General features: G+C 38.3%; 1 pseudogene; it reads right to left on the reverse strand.

Annotated features, from left to right (window-relative positions):
- Positions 1–462: 462 nt before the first annotated feature.
- LOC124098474 (citrate synthase, mitochondrial-like) overlaps positions 463–20,969 on the reverse strand; it is a 33,859-nt pseudogene continuing 13,352 nt past the window's right edge.

The following is a 20,969-nucleotide window of genomic DNA, read 5'->3' on the forward strand; positions in this document are numbered from 1 at the left end:
TTAAGGAGGTAGGGTTTTGAGAGAGACTGGGGTCAGGAAGGAGCCAGTCTTGATAGCGCCAGAGTTCAGAGCATAGATGGAAGAGGAGGGCAGGGTATAGGTTTCGGAGATGGGTAGTGGTTCTGTAGGCAATCCGGGAGGAACGAGGAGACGGCCATACATGACTTCAAAAGGTGAGAGATTAGAAGGCTTTTTTGGCAGGGCCCTAATGCGCAACAAAGCCAAGGGGAGCACCTTTACCCAGTCCAGGCTTAATTCCATGGTGAGCTTGGTGAGGGTCTCTTTAAGGGACCGATTGGTCCTTTCAACCTTTCCAGAAGCCTGGGGGTGGTAAGGGCAATGGAAATGCCAAGGGAGTGATAGCGTGTGAGCCAGTCCCTGAGTTATCTGCGAGGTGAATTCTGGACCATTGACTGATTGGATAGAAGTGTGCATCCCGAAACGGGGGATTATGTGAGTCAACTACCGTAGAGGCCTGCTTGTTAGAAGTGGGAAAGGCTTGTTTTTTACTCGGGGCATGTTGGTGAAATCAGTCTGCAGCTGGGGTATGACCACGGGCCTGATGAGAAGGAAAAGGTTTAGGTTTTAATGGAGTATTGGTATTGGTTCTCAGGCAGATCTGACAAGCGGAAGTGATCTGTTGTAGGAGGGTCTTATCACATGGGGAAAGGGTGAAAAAGGAGTGAAGGAAAGTAGTGAGACTCTGTGGACTAGAATGGAATAGAGAGTGAAGAAACTGGAAGAGTTGCTGGGGATCTTTGGGCCGATCCCTGGTGGTAATGAAGAGTAGAGGGGAGGAGATAAAGTTTTGTAGGGCTGCTGATCAAGCCGCTTCATCAGCGTTGGAATTCCCCATAGTAGTAAGGGAGGAGTCAGTTTGGTGAGCCTTGCAATGGATTATTCCCAGTTGGGAAGGCAGCCTGAAGGCTCATAGTAGGCCAGATATAAGTGTGGAATTAATGACTGCCGTTCCTCTGGTGGTCAATAGCCCCCTTTCTTTCCAAATAGCTGCGTGGGAGATCAGGATATGAAGATGTATTTGGAATATGTATATAGGGAGAAGGCTTTTCCCTCTGCTAGCTCGCATGCCCTTGTGGCAGCTATGAGTTCAGCTTGTTGGTTGGTGGTATTGGGTGGGAGAGGTTTTGCCTCTGTGATGGATGAGAGGGAAATGACAGCATACCCCACTACTTTAACCCCTTCGTGTATAAAGGAGCTACCATCTGAGAACCAGACGAGGTCCTAGAACCCATTTCTAGGGCAGGGGTCCCTAGAAATGGTGGTAGGGCAGGGTAAAATCCTCTCTAATACCTCCAGGCATTGTGGATGGGATCTTGTGAGTGAGAAGATGGGAGGAGGGAGGCAGGGTTTAATGGAGAGCAGGACAGAAAAGAGATGGAGGGATTTTCAAGGAGAGACAGTAGAGCGCTCGCCTAGCATGTGCAAGACCCTGGGTTTGGATCCTCAGCACCAAATAAAAAAATAAATAAATAAAATAAAGGTATTGTGTCCAACTACAACTAAAAATATTTTAAAAATTATAGAAATATGTAACTATAACTATGATAAATTATGATAACCAGTAGACATGCAGGGCATACAGTAGTGAGGCTGTGATCTATCTGGGTGATACAGAAGATTTTCCTTTCAAGGAAACAAAGCCAATCAGGATACTCATAGCAGAGGTGGAAGAGGCAGGTTGCACATGATGAGAAAGAAGAGTTAAGGAAAAGCCAGATCATGCAAGGCTATGAGGGATGTAATCAGGATGCCATCTTTTTTGTAACAAAAATGGGAAATATTGAATAGTTTTACACTAGAAAGTTGTGAGATCAGATTTCTATTTTTAAAAGATAACTTGATCTCTGTTACTTTAAATAAATATATACATATATGCTCTCAACAAACTAGAAATAGAGGGGAACTTCCTTGATGTTCTTGATATAGAACAATTATACCTGGTAACACACACCTGTAATCCCAGCAACTTGGAGGCTGAGGTAGGAGGATCACAAGTTTGAGGCCAACTCCAGCAATTTAATGAGATCCTGTCTCAAAAAGTAAAAGGAGCTGGGAATGTAGTTCAGTGTAGTTCACCCCTGGGTTCAATCCTCAGTACCAAAATAAATAAATAAATTTATAAAACAAACTAGCTAACATCATATTTAATGATAAGTGTTATAGGCTGAATTGTGTTCCCGCTACCAAATTCATATATTGAAGTTTAATGGCTGATAGTTCTGAATGTAACTATACATGGGATGGATTCTTTAAAGAGATAATTAAGTTAAAACAAGGTCATTAGAGTGGACTCTAATTCAATATGATTGGTGTCATAAGGAGAAGAACTTAGGACACAGATGGCAAGAGAAGGAGGACATATGAAGGCAAAAGGAGAAGGCAGCCACCTGTAAATGAAGGAAAGAAGCCTCAGAAGAAACCAACACAGCTGACACCTTGAGGTCAGACTTCTGGGCTCCAGCTTATGAGATGGTGGATTTCTGTTATTTAAGCCTCCGGTCTGTGGCGCTTTGTTATGGCATGTCTATAAGCTAATACAGTGAGAAACTAAGTGCTTTTCTGCTAAGATCAGGGCCAAGGCAAGGATGTCCCCCTCACCATGCCTATGCAACATCTCACCAAAAGTCCTAGCAAATTCAGTAATCCAAGAAAAGGAACAAAATATATACAGATATGGAAAGAAAAAAAAACTATCTTTGCTTGCAGGTGACAGGATTATATATGTAGAAAATTCCAAATAATCAACAATAACAACAACAACCCCCCCCACACACACACCCCTGGCAATCCTCCTGGAGCTAATAAGTGGTTATAACAAGGTTTCAGGATATAAGGTTAATATACAAAAGTTAATTTCTTTCTTATATACCAGCAATGAATAATTAGAATTTGAAATTTAAATTACAATGTATTTACATTGGCACTAAAAAGTGAAACACTCAGGTATAAATCTAACAAAATATGTACATGGTCTATATGAGAAAAACTACAAAATTCCTGAGAGAAACCAGAGATGCAAATGTCCTATGTACATAGTTAGGAAGATTGCCTCAATATTGTCAAGATGCCACTTCTTTCTCAACTGAATCAATTTCCAACTGTTAATTTATCATTGATTTACAGATTCAAAACAATCCCAGTCAAATCCTAGCTAGTTATTTTATGGATATACAGATATGCTTTTCCATTCATGTAGATTTCATTTAGAAATATCATTATAAACTACTAACAGGGATTGACTCTGGAGTGAGGGGCAGAGCATCTGGGGAGAGACCTGCTTTTATAAATTTTGAATTTTATGCCAGGTGCATATATGTAGATGAAAAAATTAGACTAGAAAAGAATTTATACTAGATCAAACAGATACAGCATAAAAGAGAGATCAAGTCCAGATTTGAACCACAGCTGAATGAAAGTTCATGAGAGAAGGGGGTTTCTCTTTGTGCAGAATATTAAGAGAGGGGGATGGAAAGAGCATTATGGTCAGAAGAGAAATGTACAAGGTACAATGTTGGCTAAGCAGGGTGGATGCTGTTCTGTAAAGCAGGGAAAGTTGCCCAAGTTTTTTTTTTTTTTTTTTTTTTTAAATATTTATTTATTTTTTTAGTTCTCGGTGGACACAACATCTTTGTTTGTATGTGGTGCTGAGGATCGAACCCGGGCCGCACGCATGACAGGCGAGTGCGCTACCGCTTGAGCCACATCCCCAGCCCCTGCCCAAGTTTTATATAGTGGGAAATAATAGTGAGGGCATTATTCTTATTATCCTGTTTTTTTTTTTTTTTTTTTTTTTTGAGGCCTACTCCTTTTTGACCAGACCATCCATTTAGTCATACTTCAAAGGGGTGAATTAGAAAAGTGAGGTGTCTTAGTCTGTTTGAGCTACTATAACAAATACCACAGACTGGATAATTTATGAACAACAGAAATGTATTTCATAGTTCAGGAGGCTAGGATGTACAACATTAAGGGCAAGCAGATTAGTCAACAGATTTTGTGTCTAGTTGAGGGCTCTCTGCTTCCAAGATGGCACCTTGTTGCTGTATCCTCACAGGTTGGAAGGGATAAGGGAGGTTATCAAGAAGAAATGGAGGGCCGACTTGATCAGAAGCTAAGGAGACAGCATATGCACAACCATTGAACAATTGGGAGAGAGGGAGGAAAGGTTATGGAAAAGCAGATGGAGCAACTTTCTCCTTCCTGGCTACCCTCTATACTGATTGCTTTTTTTCCTGGACAAAAGATTGAGGAAGCCAGTGTTCAAATTAAAATTACTTCTCAGTGTTATGAAATAATCTAGGATCTAAAAGTCATTGCATTTTTACATGTAAGCCCAGCTGTAATACAATAATTTGCATTTATATAGCAACATTCATCTAAAGCAGAAATGTGCTTCCCTAGCATTAACTCATTAATCCTTACAATGTCCTTGTGAAGGAGCTGGCCAGCATGATTATCCCCCTTTCACAAATAAGAAAAATGGAACCACTAAGAGGGTAAGTGATTTGGGTGAGAATAGGTTGAGTCTATGTAGGGAATTAATGCTAGTATTAATTCAAGTTTCCTGGAAATGAGTTATAAATGATCTGCTCAACAGAGTTTGGTGTTCAGATTCCTCAAAAATTTTTAGTATATAAATATCTTACTTTGGCTTTATAACCAACAGAATCTGATTATTATTCAGGTTTTATTCACCCTGAAGGATGAAGAACAAAATTTGTGTCATGGGATTTCAAGTCACATACCTCCCTGACTAATAACTTTAAAACCCAGGAATCATAAACTCTATGAAAGAAATTTCAAGAAGAGGGTAATAATAAGAGAAAAAAATCTTGGTTTAAATAGGTTATTAGCAATTTGGTTTTTGTTTTGTTTTGTTTTTAATTTTTTTTAAAAAAAATTTTTAGTTGTAGTTGGACACAATACCTTTATTTTATTTATTTATTTTTATGTGGTGCTAAGGATCCGACCCAGGGGCTCGCACATGCTAGGTGAGTGCTTTGCCACTGAGCCACATCCAGCCCTTGTTTTGGTTTTTAAACTCCCCAATAGCCAACTTTAAAATAAAAATTTGGGCCAACCACAGTGGCACACACCTGTCTCTAGTCCCAGCTATGTGTGAGGCTGGGACAGGATGATCATTTGATCCAGCCTGGGTAATCTCTTTAACTATGTTTCCTTTTTTTTTTTTCCCCTATAATGGGCTATTTGAGAAGCCTGTCTACATGGCTTCCGTTTCTTCTTCTCTCTTAAATTGACTTACTAATATACCTTCTTGTCTCTTATTAACTACTTTGCCTGTTTTTTTTTTCTTTTTAACTTGATTCTCCTTTGCAAAAATCTTTCCAATGACTGTGAGCTTATGTGGGGTTTTATTTCCCTAAATCCAGTGCCCTCAAAATGACTGTCCAACCCTGACAATTTCTGGTCTCATTTATGATTTACCAATATTGCTCTATAGTCCTGAAATTTTATGCTCTTTTCTGACTTCTGAGGTGAAGTGAGGTGAAGTTTTCCTTGGGTTAACAGGTCTTTCATGGGAAAAGACTAGTCTTTGCCTATTATATCTTATAAATGCATCCCTGGAAATATTTATGTATTTCAGACACAACTCACAGAAGCCAGTCTTTTCATTCCTGACCATTGTTGGGCCTAATGGAATAATGATGACAGGATTCTTATTTGAACATGGAGGCAATGGGGATTTGCTTCAAGACATAGAGCATATTTTGGTGTGGCAATTAAATCACATGGACATTTATAAAGATGTGGAGTAAAGTAATTTGGGGTAGCAAGGAGAATTCAAGTCATACCTCTGTTAACTATGTGATTAGTGTCTGGTCACTCTTACGTAACTCTGTTGGGCATGCACATGCTTTCTGATCAGGGCCAGACATTAAGAAGTGTGTGTGTGTGTGTGTGTGTGTGTGTTTCAGTTATATTTGTATAAGATATAGAAAACCCCAAGATAGTGTGGCCTGGGAAGAGGGGGTAAGGAAAAAGGCAACTCATTGATAACATTGATTCTTTCCCATTACATCCTTTCCCGGTGAGAGGACAATCCCTGGGAAGGAACCAAACATCACCCAGTGACAAGACAATCCCTGAGAAAGAGATATTCACCAAACCTAAAATGGCAGTCTCTAGGAGGAAGCCAAAGCATTGACCCTTCCCCAAATAAATACTTTCCCAGTGACAGTACAATGGAACCCTGAAGGGAAAGAGATATGCACTGAACACTGACCCCAGGCCCTCCAGTCTTCCCCAAATGAAAACATTGCCCAGTAAAAAAAAAAAAAAAAAAAAATTTCAAATCTTCACAACCTTTTTCCTGAGTGCCCAAACTGACATGCTCTGTCAATAACTAAGTCACCTCCCAGTGTAGCATATAAAAGCACAGATTCCTCCTTTGGCCAGCGGCTCATTTTCCATCAGGACAGTGTGTCCACCAGATACATGACTCCACTGTTGAATAAAGGCTTTGTTGATCCATGAAGTTTGCACCTAGCTCAGTCATTTTGTGCTGACAATTTGTCTTTGAAGTGTGTTAGCCATCTTGCATTATTATTGCTATTGCTATGTTTAGGAACTCCAAATTCCAAGAGTTCATGCTGAATTTGGCTTGGTGATCTTCCTCTAAGGTAACCAGTGAGAGACAACTTGCTCTTTCACCTATGGAAACAGTCTGAGGAGGTGATGAAGTATGGAGTCAAAGACATAGACTCGACCTATAACTCGTGCTGAATATTCTCATTTTGGCAGTATTTGTTAGCCCATTCTGTTAGCTGTTGGGCCTGGGGGAAGGAAGAGGGAATGGACATGAGGTCTTTTTATCACTTCAGAAAAATAATAGAAATTATTATTTCAGAAAATAAGTGGAAATTACAAGGGTATATTACTCTTCCAAAAATCTTAGCAAAATAAGAAAGGAAAAAGAGTGGTAGCTATAAAGGAATGCAGAGTCAAAAAACTAGCAAGCAAGCAAGCACAGCCCCCACCCCATCCTACTGACATTTTACCAAATAAAGTTAGGATATTTTATTTCTGTCTTCAGTTTCTAAATATTTCCTTTGATTTCCAATTATTGGCAAAAATATCACAGTCTCTATGCTGTATCACACACACAGTCCAAGTGGATTAATGGGGCTGAGTCTGTCCCTTTACTGTAGAAGTGAGAATAAATCCCATGCTAAGGTAAGCAGAGTATTACCCCTAGTCCCAGTAATTGGCTCAGGAATTGACCTGATCCAAGCCAAGCCAATGAAATCAGCTTCAGAATTTTTATGGGAACTATTGGAAGAGAGTTGCTATCTTTCTGATGTGGTTGCTAAGGTGATAGGAGGTTACCTTAGATTAGCTAGAGCTGCAGGTAGTCATTTTTACATCCTCTGGGGGATAACCTGCATAAGAATGAAATTAACATAAAGTACAACCAATATAGACAGAAGTTACAATTAAATTGAATATTTACATCCAGTCTTGTCAAAATAAAAAATTTATTCCTTGACTTTTCTGTTATATGAGCCAGTACATTCTTTTTTTTTGTATAAACAAATTTGAGTTGTATTTTTTGTGCCTGAGAACCAAATAGTTCTGACTAATATTACTTTTTATTGATTAATGGCTTTCTATTTCCATTGATTTGTTTGACTTGTCTCTGTGTTTTTTATATAAGCTCAACCTTTTTTATTGTGATAAAATATACATAACATAAAATTCACCATCCTAGCACTTTTTAAGTGTACAATCTAGTGGCATTAAGTACACTCACAATGTTGTACAACTACCACCATCATCCATTTAGCTCAGCCTTTCTGAAAGGGCAATATCTCAAGTTAAATTTTCTTTTTTATAATCTGCTTCCTAAGAGGTCTAGTCAATTACAGTAATGCTGGATCAAAACCATTACATGAAATTAACCTACAAAAGCAACACTGGTAAGGGCAAAGACATAATCCATCCACAGGTCACAGAGGAGGTATTTCTCCCAGATACATATTGAATAGACACAGTCTTGTTGTACCCTGAATACCTTTTGGTTTAATATTAGTTTTATAGAAGGGCCCAGTACAAGGAATGCCTTATTAAGTAATGAAGCTAGTTTAAGACTCAAAATTAGAGACACAAATGGATGTACAAACACCACTGGATCCCCCCTTGGCAAGTCAAATAAATCACTCCAAGTCCTGCTCCCTATTGTTGAAAATATCAGGAATCCTGGGAACCCCAGGAGTCAAAATAAACACTCGGAGACTAATCAGCTCTCCCAGGAAGGCAAGAATTTTACTTCTACACACAAACAATTTTACTTCTACACAAATTTTACTTCAACAATTTTACTTCTACACACACTACGCACTGCAATCAAAACTGAAAACAGGCACCTGGAGCAGACAGTTTGCTGGGCTTTTTCATCCCTGATGCAAGATCCCTCCCCCAGTTCCTCTTTGGCTGGATACTGTGGGGGTACACAACCTTCCTGAACATCATCTAAGTTTTAGTGTCTACTATTGGGATGTTTAAAGTAATATACCTTTAGTTGTCTTTACCTCCCTTTGTTCTCTTCTGGTGGGAAAGTCCCCTTGGGTTGAGTGCCTTTTGGCATGTGCACAGGTACTGAGAAGTGGAGACTGAGGAAGTACAGATTTAGAAAGGCTAGCAGCCATTGTAGGAAAATCGTAATCAGGCGGTGAGGGGGTTAAAATGGAGTTTGTGACTCAGCAGTAGAATGCTGGCCTAGCAGGTGTGAGGCCCAGGGTTCGGTCCTCAGCACCGCATAAAAATAAGTAAAATAAAGGAATTGTGTTCAACTACAAATAAAAAATAAATATTAAAAAAATGGAGTTTCTCTGGTTTGACAGAAAAGACTGAAAAGTCTTGTTTTCTCTATGATTTGCAGCACTTTCAACCTTCATAGTTCTTAAAAACTATTTTGAAAGCATTTTAAAACTTGGAGTGATGAAGAATACAAGACAGTTAAGTGAATTGTTGGTAGGACACACATAATAGAATGCAATAAGATGGCCTCTTGGAGAATGTGTGAGTCTGGTGGAAGGGCTGGACAGCATTCAGAGAAAGCTGATAAGGATGCTAGCTCAGGTTACACTGGAGACATGAGTGGAGGTTTCCATTTAGAATCCTAAGGGAATTATTGGAGGTGGTACTTTTTTAAAAAATATTTTTTTAGCTGTCAATGGACCTTTATTTTATGTATTTATATGTGGTGCTGAGAATCAAACCCAGTGACTCACACATGCTAGGCAAGTGCTCTACCACTGAGCCACAACCCCAGCCCTGGAGGTGTTGTCTTTAGCTTCCTAATATTTATTATTTATTTAATATTTATTATTTAATATTTATCATTTTATAATTATTATTTAATGTTTAATATTTATTATTATTTTCTTCTTCTTTTGTCCCTCTCCTTGTATTTCTTAACAGGTTTTCCTTCTCATATGTCCCCCTTTTTCTCTCTTCCTTTTCTTTGCCTCAGTCCTGCACTCAGTCCCACAGACAGCAGCAGAACCACTTAAACATGTCCCAAAATATCTTTAGAACTCCAGAATGAATCCATTTCTGGCCAGGAATCACCCTGATTTCCCAAAGAAACTCCATTTGCCCTGTTCTCTTGGCTAACCATGAGGGATTTTAGAAGTCACATTTCCTCTTATGTGCATGAAATTTTTTGTAGATGTTGGGTTATTGTGATTTTAAGAGTTCTGATACTTCAAGTTCTCAAACATCCTCCAATGGAAAATGCACAAGAAATTATAATGGTCCTAGCCAAGAGTTCTTATCAAGAGCAAATATAATGTAAATATAATTTTTTCAAGTCTTATATGAGGAACTGCTTATCAAAGGTAATTCAGAGAAATTTACAATGATTAAAACATTATATTGCTTGCTTCTCTTCATATAACTTGTGATCTTGAGCTTATTGTGTTGAATTTTGATTTACTAATATGTTGTACTTGTTGGGGATTACTACTTGCCTGTGAGAAGAAGTCATTTATCCAGCTGGCCTTAATTCAGTACATCCAACCTTAGAAAATCTATCAGGATGCTTGCTTGTGTCCCATTGGAGATTCTTTCTTTTCAGGAAAAGATTTTAAAGGGTTTTTAGGGAGACAAATGTCTGAGTGTAGACAACTTGGAAATAGATATGAAGCTCACATCTGCAGGAAATTTGACATTAATTACTTTCCTATCTAGGATGCTTTTTTCCAGAGATTGTTCTGCTCACAGAATACCATGTTCTGTCCCAGAAAATATCATGTGATCCATCCTTTCCCAGCACAGCTCATAGGACAAGTTGTAGATAACTAATACTAGATGGATCAATTTGCTTTTTACTTTAGGTAAGTTGGAATTGCAACAACTAGAGTTAGATGATTATGTGTACTTAACTAAAAGATGATTTACAGTCAGGACTGGAGTTGATTTCAGGGAAGAGCAAGTTCATGTTACAACAAAATTATAGGAAACCTATAAAGCTGGTCTTCAAAGACAAAGGGGAGAATGGCATAGCAATACAGGCAAAAAGAGATTAGAGATCATATATTACCCCTTATTGGTTAGGGGAAGTAATGCTAGCTGTTAGAATAGACAAAATCCAGTGGCTTAACTGATACCTGTTAATGTATCAGTTACATAATAGTTTATTTGTAGCTATATATAAGATGCTCTGTGCTGTATAATGTGCAAATTGAGTCCTTTAGACTGCTGGGTGGTATTGTACTTAATCATCCAATGTCCTATGGTCCTTTCCTCTTGCTCTGGCCTCCTCTAGGGGTTCATAATTATATTTTTATACCAATTACTATATTAGTTAAATAGTGCTCTGTAATAGATAAATTGCCAAGCCCAAAATAGTCTTGACAAAATAGTCATTTACTACTGCTCACATAAAGAAATTCGAGATTTAGTTGGAGAAAAGTCATCCATGTGATCATTCTGGGACTAGCATCCTTCTATCTGTGGCTCCACTTTCCCCTCCCATCAAGGATTTGGAATAGAATGCTACCATTAAGTGACCAAATGGGAAAAGAGAAGAGGATTATGTATAGGTGCTTTCTTGTTTTGTTTGTTTTTGTGGTGATAGGAATTGAACCCAGAACCAGGCAAACCCTCTACCATGGAGTCCTCTACTATCCCCAGCCCATGTATAGGTGCTTTTATGGATTAGATTTACAAAAGGGAATGTCATGTCTACTTACATTCCCTGTTAAAGAGTTCAGTCTGGCTGGCGTGGTGGCACTTGACTATAATCTCAGTGGCTCAGGTGGCAGTTAGAGACCAGAGGATTGCCAGCCTCAAAGCCAGCCTCAGCAAAAGCAAGGCCCTAAGCAACTCAGTGAGACTCTGCCTCTCAATAAAATACAAAATAGGGCTGGGGATGTGGCTCAGTGGTTGAGTGCCCCTTAGTTCAATCCCTGGTACTGCCCACCATCCCCTAAACCCCCAATCTCAGTATTTCAGCTCCAGCTAACTACAAGGAGAGACTGAGGAACATAGTTTAGCTGTCTCCCCAGGAGGTAGAGGAAGATGGGCTTGGGAACAACTGGGTGATCTTTATCACAAAACCACTATGATATTTTCTACTTCATTTTCTTTATTTTTCTTGTATAACACCCAAGACTGTAAAATGTACTTCACTTATTTATTTTATTGCCTATTTCTGATGTCAAATTTGCAATCCCCCCTTTTTTTTAATCAAATTCTTTGATTTAAAAAAAGGGGTTTATTCAGCCTGGCATAGTGGTGCCATACTAATGGGATTTGTTGTAATCCTAGCTATTTGAGAGGCTGAGGCAGGGGGATTGCAAATTTGACATCAGTCTTGGCAAGTTAGTGAGACCCTGTCTCAACATAAAATATATATTTTAAAAGGGGCTGCATCATTTAGAATATAGCATAAATGACATTCAGTAAATATTTACTGAATGAATGAATAACACTCAGAACTTTTTCCCCCCATTCCTATGCAGTTCAATCATCTCTGCTTTGTTTCCTGTCTGTGAAAATGGGGCTTCTTCTTGTTGTTTTGTGGAGCATGGGATTAAACTCAGGGCCTTGTGCATGCCAGGCAAGCACTCTACCACTGAGGTATATCCCTAGCCTTTATGTAAATGTTTTTGGTTGCTTGTATCCTTCCCAAATATGTCTTTTTACGTGAGCTAATTCTACTGTGGTTCTTTTTTTTTTTTCTTCTGGCAACTATAAAAACCCTGAATTAAGATAGTATCTGCCTCATGAAATAGACTAGGAGGTGGGAGGAGAATGGCCTGAAGGCTTCAACAAATAAACATTATCTCAAGGATGATTTTACAGCATATTAGGCATTCCTTTTCTGTTTTGTTGTTACAGTATTCCAGCCATGTGTTAGGTTTATTTACTAATATTAAGAGTGATGTATATAAATTTGGAGTAATGGGGCTCAGTGGTAGAGTGCTCACCTAGCATGTGTGAGGCACTGGGTTTGAACCTCAGCACCACATAAAAATAAATAAATAAAATAAATAATTGTGTCCATCTACAACTAAAAAATTTGTTTTTAAATTTGGGGTAATATGACAGAGACTACTAACTGTCCAACAAAATCTATTCTCTCCTTCTATAGTAATAGAATCATGGTCTTCCATAGCTCTACATTTCCCAGCTTCCCTTGCAGTTAAGTATGACCATGTAACTAATGTGTTCCCAGTGGAAAGAGCAAAAATGGTCTGTGCAGCTTTCTCCTCATTTGTTTCTAAGGGTATCCCCAGGTTGAGTAATCCCTTTTTTTTTTCCTACCAGTTGCCTGGAAATGATAAAAACAGAAGCCACACAAGGAGACCACATGTCAGCTCTCAGTTTGAGACCCTGAGGAATCATGTATATAGATTTTCCCCACTAACCTGGAATAACATTCTGTACTATCATGAGCAACAGAAATAAACTTAAAAATGCTATATATTTTTTATTTTTTAAAATTATTATTTTTCCCCACATTTTTTATTGGTGCATTATAGTTGTATATAATGATGGGCTATATTGTTACATATTTGTACATGTACATCATGCACAATATAACAATATAGCTTGGCTAATATCATTCCCTAGCACTTCCCTTCTTTCTCCTCTGTTCTCTGCTTTAGTCACTTTCCTCTACTAATCACCCTTTGCTTTTCATGAGATCGACTGCCCTTTCTTTTCCTTTTTCCTCTCTAGCTTCTGAATATATAAGAAAACACAAGACCCTTAACCTTCTGAGGTTGACTTATTTTGCTTAACATAATGGTCTCTAGTTCCATCCCTTTTTCCTGTGAATGACATAATTCATTTTTCTTTATGACTGATTAAACCCCATTGTGTTTATATACCACATTTTCTTTATCCATTCATCTGTTGATACCTAGGCCAGTTGCATGGTTTGGCTATTGTGAATTGTGCTGCTGTAAACATGGATGTGCATGTATCACTATTGTAAGATGACTTTAATTCTTTAGGATAAATCCTGAGGAGTATAACTGGGTTGCATGGTTGTTTCATGACTTGTCTTTTGAGGAAGCTCCGTACTGATTTCCATATGGGTTGTACTAATTTACAACCATGTCAGCAGTGTAAGTGTTCCTTTTCCTCTGCATCTTTTCCAGCATTTATTATTATTTGCATTCTTTTTTAAAATTTTTATTGTTGGTTTTCAAAACATTACATAGTTCTTGATATATCATATTTCATACTTTGATTCAAGTGGGTTCTGAACTCCCATTTTTACCCCGTATACAGATTGCAGAATCACATCAGTTACACATCCATTGATTTACATATTGCCATACTAGTGTCTGTTGTATTCTGCTGCCTTTCCTATCCTCTATTATCCCCCCTCCCCTCCCCTCCCCTCCCCTCTTCTCTCTCTACCCCCTCTACTGTCATTCATTTCTCCCCCTTGTATTATTTTTCCCTTTCCCCTCACTTCCTCTTGTATGTAATTTTGTATAACCCTGAGGGTCTCCTTCCATTTCCATGCAATTTCCCTTCTCTCTCCCTTTCCCTCCCACCTCTCATCCCTGTTTAATGTTAATCTTCTTCTCATGCTCTTCGTCCCTACTCTGTTCTTAGTTACTCTCCTTATATCAAAGAAGACATTTGGCATTTGTTTTTTAGGGATTGGCTAGCTTCACTTAGCATAATCTGCTCTAATGCCATCCATTTCCCTGTAAATTCTATGATTTTGTCATTTTTTAATGCAGAGTAATACTCCATTGTGTATAAATGCCACATTTTTTTTATCCATTCGTCTGTTGAAGGGCATCTAGGTTGGTTCCACAGTCTTGCTATTGTGAATTGTGCTGCTATGAACATCGATGTAGCAGTGTCCCTGTAGCATGCTCTTTTTAGGTCTTTAGGGAATAGACCGAGAAGGGGAATAGCTGGGTCAAATGGTGGTTCCATTCCCAGCTTTCCAAGAAATCTCCATACTGCTTTCCAAATTGGCTGCACCAATTTGCAGTCCCACTAGCAATGTATAAGTGTACCCTTTTTCCCACATCCTCGCCAGCACTTGTTGTTGTTTGACTTCATAATGGCTGCCAATCTTACTGGAGTGAGATGGTATCTTAGGGTGGTTTTGATTTGCATTTCTCTGACTGCTAGAGATGGTGAGCATTTTTTCATGTACTTGTTGATTGATTGTGTGTCCTCCTCTGAGAAGTGTCTGTTCAGGTCCTTGGCCCATTTGTTGATTGGGTTATTTGTTATCTTATTGTCTAATTTTTTGAGTTCTTTGTATACTCTGGATATTAGGGCTCTATCTGAAGTGTGAGGAGTAAAGATTTGTTCCCAGGATGTAGGCTCCCTATTTACCTCTCTTATTGTTTCTTTTGCTGAGATTCTTGATGACTGCCGTTCTGATTGGTGTGAGATGAAATCTCTGTGTAGTTTAGGTTTGCATTTCTCTAATTGCTAATGACATTGAAACTTTTTTTCATATACTTGTTGGCTATTTGTATTTCTTCTTCTAAGAATTATCTGTTGTATTCATTTGCTCAATTATTAAGTGGGTTATTTGCTTTTTTGGTGTGAAGTTTTTTTAAGTTCTTTATATATTCTAGATATTAATATTCTGTCAGAAAAGCAGCTATTGAAGAGGTTTCCCATTCTGTAGATTCTCTCTTCACTATTCTCATTGTTTCTTGTGCTGGGCAGGAAAAATGCTACATTATTTCTTGATGTCTGGTAACAACAGACTAATGAGAGATACCACAAAAGAGTGTCTTGGAGGTCCAAATCAGAACCATGAGGTCTAATTGGTCCTTTCTCCATTTCTGTGTGTTGATTACAATCGTAATCATTAGGCTGGGTTTGACTGGTGTATGTCTGTAATCCCAGCGATTCAGGAGGCTGAGTCAGGAAGATTGGAAGTTCAAGGCCAGCCTTGGCAGATTAGCAAGACTCTGTCTCAAAATAAAAAACGAGTTGGGATGTAACTCAGTATAGAGTGCTCCTAAGTTAAATACCCATTACCACACATACACACAAATAAATAAATAAAATAAAATCATAGGCATTGGGGTCAAACAACCTGGATTTGAACCCTGATTTTTCCATTTACTGGTTCAAATTTACAAGTAAACTGTGCATCTTATTTTGTCTTTTGTCAGATAACACTTTATCAGCAGGTTATTGTAAGTGTTTAAGAAACCGTTGTGATTACAATGTTTATTCTAAGAATCCCTCCTCCATTACTATCTTTGGGGTACAAAGATTTGGGCTTATAGAAAGTGGACTGCCTATATGCATTAAAATGCACAAATCTTAGGCATGTAGATCAACGAGCTTTGAACAACATATACCTATCATAAACAACACCCCAGTCAAGCTATTGAACATTTTATTCCATCATCCCAGAAAGGGCCTTTATCGCCTTTACAGTAAATTTAATTCCCTGCGGCAACTATAATCCTAATTTCTATCATCGTAACTTAGTTTTGCCTGTTCCAGAATTTTATATAAATGGAATCATACAGTGTCTGGCTTTTTTTTTTCACTCAATTTAATGTTCTGACATTCATCCACACTATTGTGTATCCTGTCAAAAACAAAACTAAGTATGAGACAAAATTAACAAAGGCTGTTTATTAATAAACGTGTGGCAAGGGAAACTATCTAGTTGCCCAGTTGTGTCAGCAGGGTTTTGTAGGTGTTAAAAAGGAAAGCAAGTTTATAGAGCTAAAGGCAGAAATCTTTTTTTTAAATATTTTTAGTTGTAGTTGGACACAACACCTTTATTTTATTTATTTTTATATGGTACTGAGGAACCCAGGGTCTCACACATGCTAGGCAAGCACTCTACCACTGAGCCACAACCCCAACCCCAAGGCAGAAACCTTGACAGTTTTTGATTGGTTAGTTTCTGTTAAAATGGGAGTTTGGAAGTAAGGGAGACTGAACTGATTGTTGTTGAGGTGCATTTGGCAGCCCTTGGTTGACTGCAATGAGGCAAGCAAGGATTTTGAGAATATTTCAATAGAGGAAGGAGTGTTCAATGTAAGGAACAGAGAGTTTTCTGGAGTCAGCCATTTCCTGAAATAAGTGGAGGTCAAATGGAGTGCTATTTTGTGTTGCTTTTTTTGTGGTCAGACTGTTATAATTGTCCTTTGGTGGGATGGTTACTGTGGCAGGCAGTTTCTCACACAGTAGTTTGGTCCTTTTTATTTCTGAATAAAATAAATATAGCATAATATACCATTCCATACTAAACTGCAATTTATTTATCCATTGATGAATCCTCTTGTAAGAAAATTCAATATGCAATTAATAAATTTGTCAAACTATTAAGTTAGGAGGATATTATTCATATTACAAAAGTATTCTTCAATTTAAAGTTTTTCTCCCTAAGGCCCTTGCTGCAGTCTGGCTGGGCACAATCAGGAGCCACTTGTCAAAAGAAACTAACTTTATTTTTAGAACCACACACGCCAAACAAAACAGCCTCTCAGGAAAAACCCTCAGAGCCCCAACTGCCACCACCGGCTTCCCACAAGTCTCTCTCTCCCCCCACAAGCCTCTCTCCACCTCCCACAATCCTCCTGCTCTTGAGGCCAATTGGCTGGGTCACGTGGGCGGAGCCAAAAAAGTCCCCCAATGAGCAGCTCTGTGGTCTGAAAGGGCAGGGAAACAGCCCAATGAGCATCACCGCAGAGGAGCCAATCAGCTAGATGTTGCTGGGGCCGCTGTGAGCCAATCATCAGCTGGCAGCTGGAAGTTTGCTGGCAGCTGGAAGTTTGCTGGGGCCCCTTGGGCTCTGGCTCTCAACAGGCCCTATCTTTAACTAGGAATAATTCTAGCAGCACTTAAATTATAGATTTATTTACAGAAAGTAGATTCACATTTTTTTTCTTTCCTTCTTTATTTGGCAACAATGGGGATAGAACCTATGGCTTTGTACATTCCAGGCAAGTGCTCTACCACTGAACTACATCCCCAGCCCTGTTTATGCTTTTTCAATTTTTAATTAATTTATTTGGTACTGGGGATTAAACCCAGGGGCACTTAACAACTGAGCCACATTCCAACCCTTTTTCATTTTTTATTTTGAGACAGGATCTCACTTAGTTGCTGAGTGCCTTGCTAAGTTTCTGAGGTTGGCTTTGAACTTGTGATCCTCCTGCTCAGCCTCCTAAGTCACTGGTATTACAGGCATGTATATGCTTTTTATAATGTAAAAAATTTATACTTAGGGCTAAGATTGTGACTCAGTGGTAGAGTGTTTGCCTAGCATGCGTGAGGCACTGGGTTTGATCCTCAGCACCACATAAAAATGAAATAAAGGTATTGTGTGACCACCTACAACTAAAAAGTAAATATTTAAAAAAAAATTATACTTATACTTTTTAGGGTTCTAGTCTAAAAGATTCTTGGTAAAATTCCTTTTTATGGCCCCAGAGCTTACTGATATGCATCATGCATTTAGTGATGTTTTTTCATCCTCTCTTGGGGAAAAGAAGTGGAACAATGAAACTGTTAACTAGTTTTCTCAGGAATCCCCAGGATCCAACTGCACTTTTCTTTGGGAAAACAAAACAAAACAAAACAAAACTCACATTATCATCACAAATGAAACATTTATAAAGTTCCCATGAGAAACTGCTGAACAGATGTTAGTATCAATGGTTGTACTAATATTAACATTGTACTAATATTGGAACTAATTTGAATACTAGTAATAGTACTAAGGAATAGAGAGAAACCTATTCATTGACTCCTTCTTAACTGAGGTAACAGAACTATGATTAGATGGCCTCCTTGTTGTTCTTTTCTTCATCAGAATAGTTTAAGAAGGGATCAGAATGCTTTAGCCCTTTGAGGTAGAGGAAACTACGGCATCTAAGAACTACTGTGTTCCTTTTTTAGGTAGAAAGTAGGGGGTGAGAGAGTGCATCTAATTAAACAGATTAGGCTAAAAATGGTGGGATAATACTTGATTATTGTTTAATTTTGTTTTGTAGAGAGTAAATAGGCGTTCAAAAGAATTTTTACTGACCTCTCAGTCTTTTGGCATTTTAAAACTTTTTCTTATAATTTATTTAAAATGAACAAATTAGATGTAACCTCCCTCAAAAGGAGTGATCTCTTATTTTAGCAAATATTTAGCATAATTCCTAATCAGTTTTTCTTATGGATGTCTGTAATAACTCATCACTTTTCCTTAGCAAGTAGAGGAATGATAATTTTGCAAGATTCTATTATCTGCTTACAAGTACTCATGTGATTTGAAATCTTTTTGATTAAATGCCCACACCCTATCTTTCTTCTAAAAATAATAGATCGTTTGGCATTATCATTTTAATATAACAAACACATGCTAGGTGTCAAGGATGTAATAGTGAACCATCAGCAACCTTATCCTGAAAGCAGGTTAAAAATACTGTCAATGAGCAGTTTGTCAAACTGAGATTTTCCTTTTGGGGAAAAGATGCAGAGAAGTGAGAAACAAAGAAAAAGACCTGAAGTGAGATTTCTTTGTCTTTTTTTTTTTCTTTTAAAGCAAAATTTCTTTTTTTTTTTTTAAAAAAACATTTTTTATAGTAGATGGACACAATACCTTTATTTTATTTTTATGTGGTGCTGAGGATCAAACCCAGTGCCTCACATGTGCTAAGCAAGCATTCTACCAAGTGAGCCCCAGCCCTAAGCAAGACTTCTTAAGGAATGGTGTCACCCTTATTGTCTTTCCCTCTATGAGCTTGGAAAGACAGGAAGCTTTGTACTCCAGAGGCGGAAGCTTGGGATTAAAATCATCATCATTTAGAAGGATCCCTAGTCCCTTGCTCTAAAATAGAACATTGTAAGGTGCAACACAAAAAGAATGGCATTCTTTAAGAGAGATGGAAGATGTAGCATGGGTTTTATGGAAGAAATCAATAGACATACAGATCAAAGAGCAAAACAAGTTTGCTTTATCTTTATACAAAAAGTGAATTTTTGTTTTGAAATTATCCTTTCGAGGGAAAAATGGGAAGAAATTTAACCTTGAATATTTTTTAAAGAATGAATGAATTATTTTCAACAGCTTTCTACTGTTTAGTGATGAGGGGTGGGGATGGTTGGGAGCGGGGAAGGACACCAGAGAAAGAGCGTACTAGAGAGAGAGAAAGAAAATCTCAAATGCAAACACTAAACCCCCACACTGACCTGTTTCCACTGCTACCTAATCAGCGGGCCAATAATGTTCAGAACTGGAGTGGATTGCCCCTGAAAGACAAGAGCCATCCCTTGCTGTTTGAGTGACTGTTCATGCTGGCAGCAATTTTCACAGAGAGAGAAAGAAGGGATCAGAATGCTTTAGCCCTTTGAGGTAGAGGAAACTATGGCATTTTCCATTTTCTGTTCCTCTACAATACCAAAAATAATCTGCTGACAAGTTGGGGGTGGGGAAAACTAACAGATGACTGTGTATTTAATTTTTATTTTATTTTATTTTATTTTTTTAACATCAGGTCTCAGCCAGGAGCTTCCTTCCCCCAGTAAGTTCTGATCAGAAACTGGGAGTCAGATAACCATGTTATCTGAGCTCACAACATCCTCTACTCCCCATTTCATGGTGCACAGTACTCCCATACTGGCCACATTTCACTGATTCACAGATGTCCTTTGTTTTACATTTGGTTTTCCTCCAAGGCAGGATATCTTACAATGACTCTTGCACAATTAGCAGTTGTGGAGTAGTTATCAGAGTCTGTACAAGGGCCAATGTGCAATGTACCAGGGATCAAAACTTGTAAAATAGGTGCCAGTGACATGCAAGAAAGCCCCTGAGACACGAGTGGAGCTCTCTTAAGCCCTGGGAACCCAAGGGTTGTGGAGTTGAGATGGAGGGGATGGTAAAAACAACCACTCCAAAATGGGTGTCAAAAGCCAGCTTAAAAGCCCAGCCCCAGTGGCTTCTAGCTTTCATGGATTCTTCTAAGAAATGCTGCATGGCTCACACTCTTCGTGTCATAGAGGACATCAGTGTGTGTGAATCTTCTAAAAAGGAGATTTGGAAGAGAAGGGCTCTAAATGTACAAATGTTTTAGGAATATATTAACCAACTTATTTTTCATCACCAATTTTCCTTCATATGTATTCTCAAGAATATATACAATCCATATTTAATTAAGTCTAAATTCTTTCAACAAGCATAAAAAACTCTAAAGGATAAGAAAGATTTGTATCATCATATAACTTTTTTTCTTTTCTTTTCTTTCTTAGGGGTGCCTGAAACAATGGTGCATTAACTATGATACAATAGCTATTTAGTGTCTAGATTTTTAGGCCACAGGAGAAGGACCAGATGTGCTTCCTTTACCTCTGGATCCTCAGCAGCTCTCACTGAACTGGGACAGAGTAGGCACTAAGTACCTTTCTAATGTAGTGACCTGAAGTAGAGTCCCTGACAGGAAAAGCCAAGGGTAGGACCACATCAA

Source organism: Marmota monax, unplaced genomic scaffold (genome assembly GCF_021218885.2).
Source record: "Marmota monax isolate L192 unplaced genomic scaffold, Marmota_monax_Labrador192_F-V1.1 WCK01_AAM20220418_F8-fsc00117, whole genome shotgun sequence".
Lineage (NCBI taxonomy): Eukaryota > Metazoa > Chordata > Mammalia > Rodentia > Sciuridae > Marmota > Marmota monax.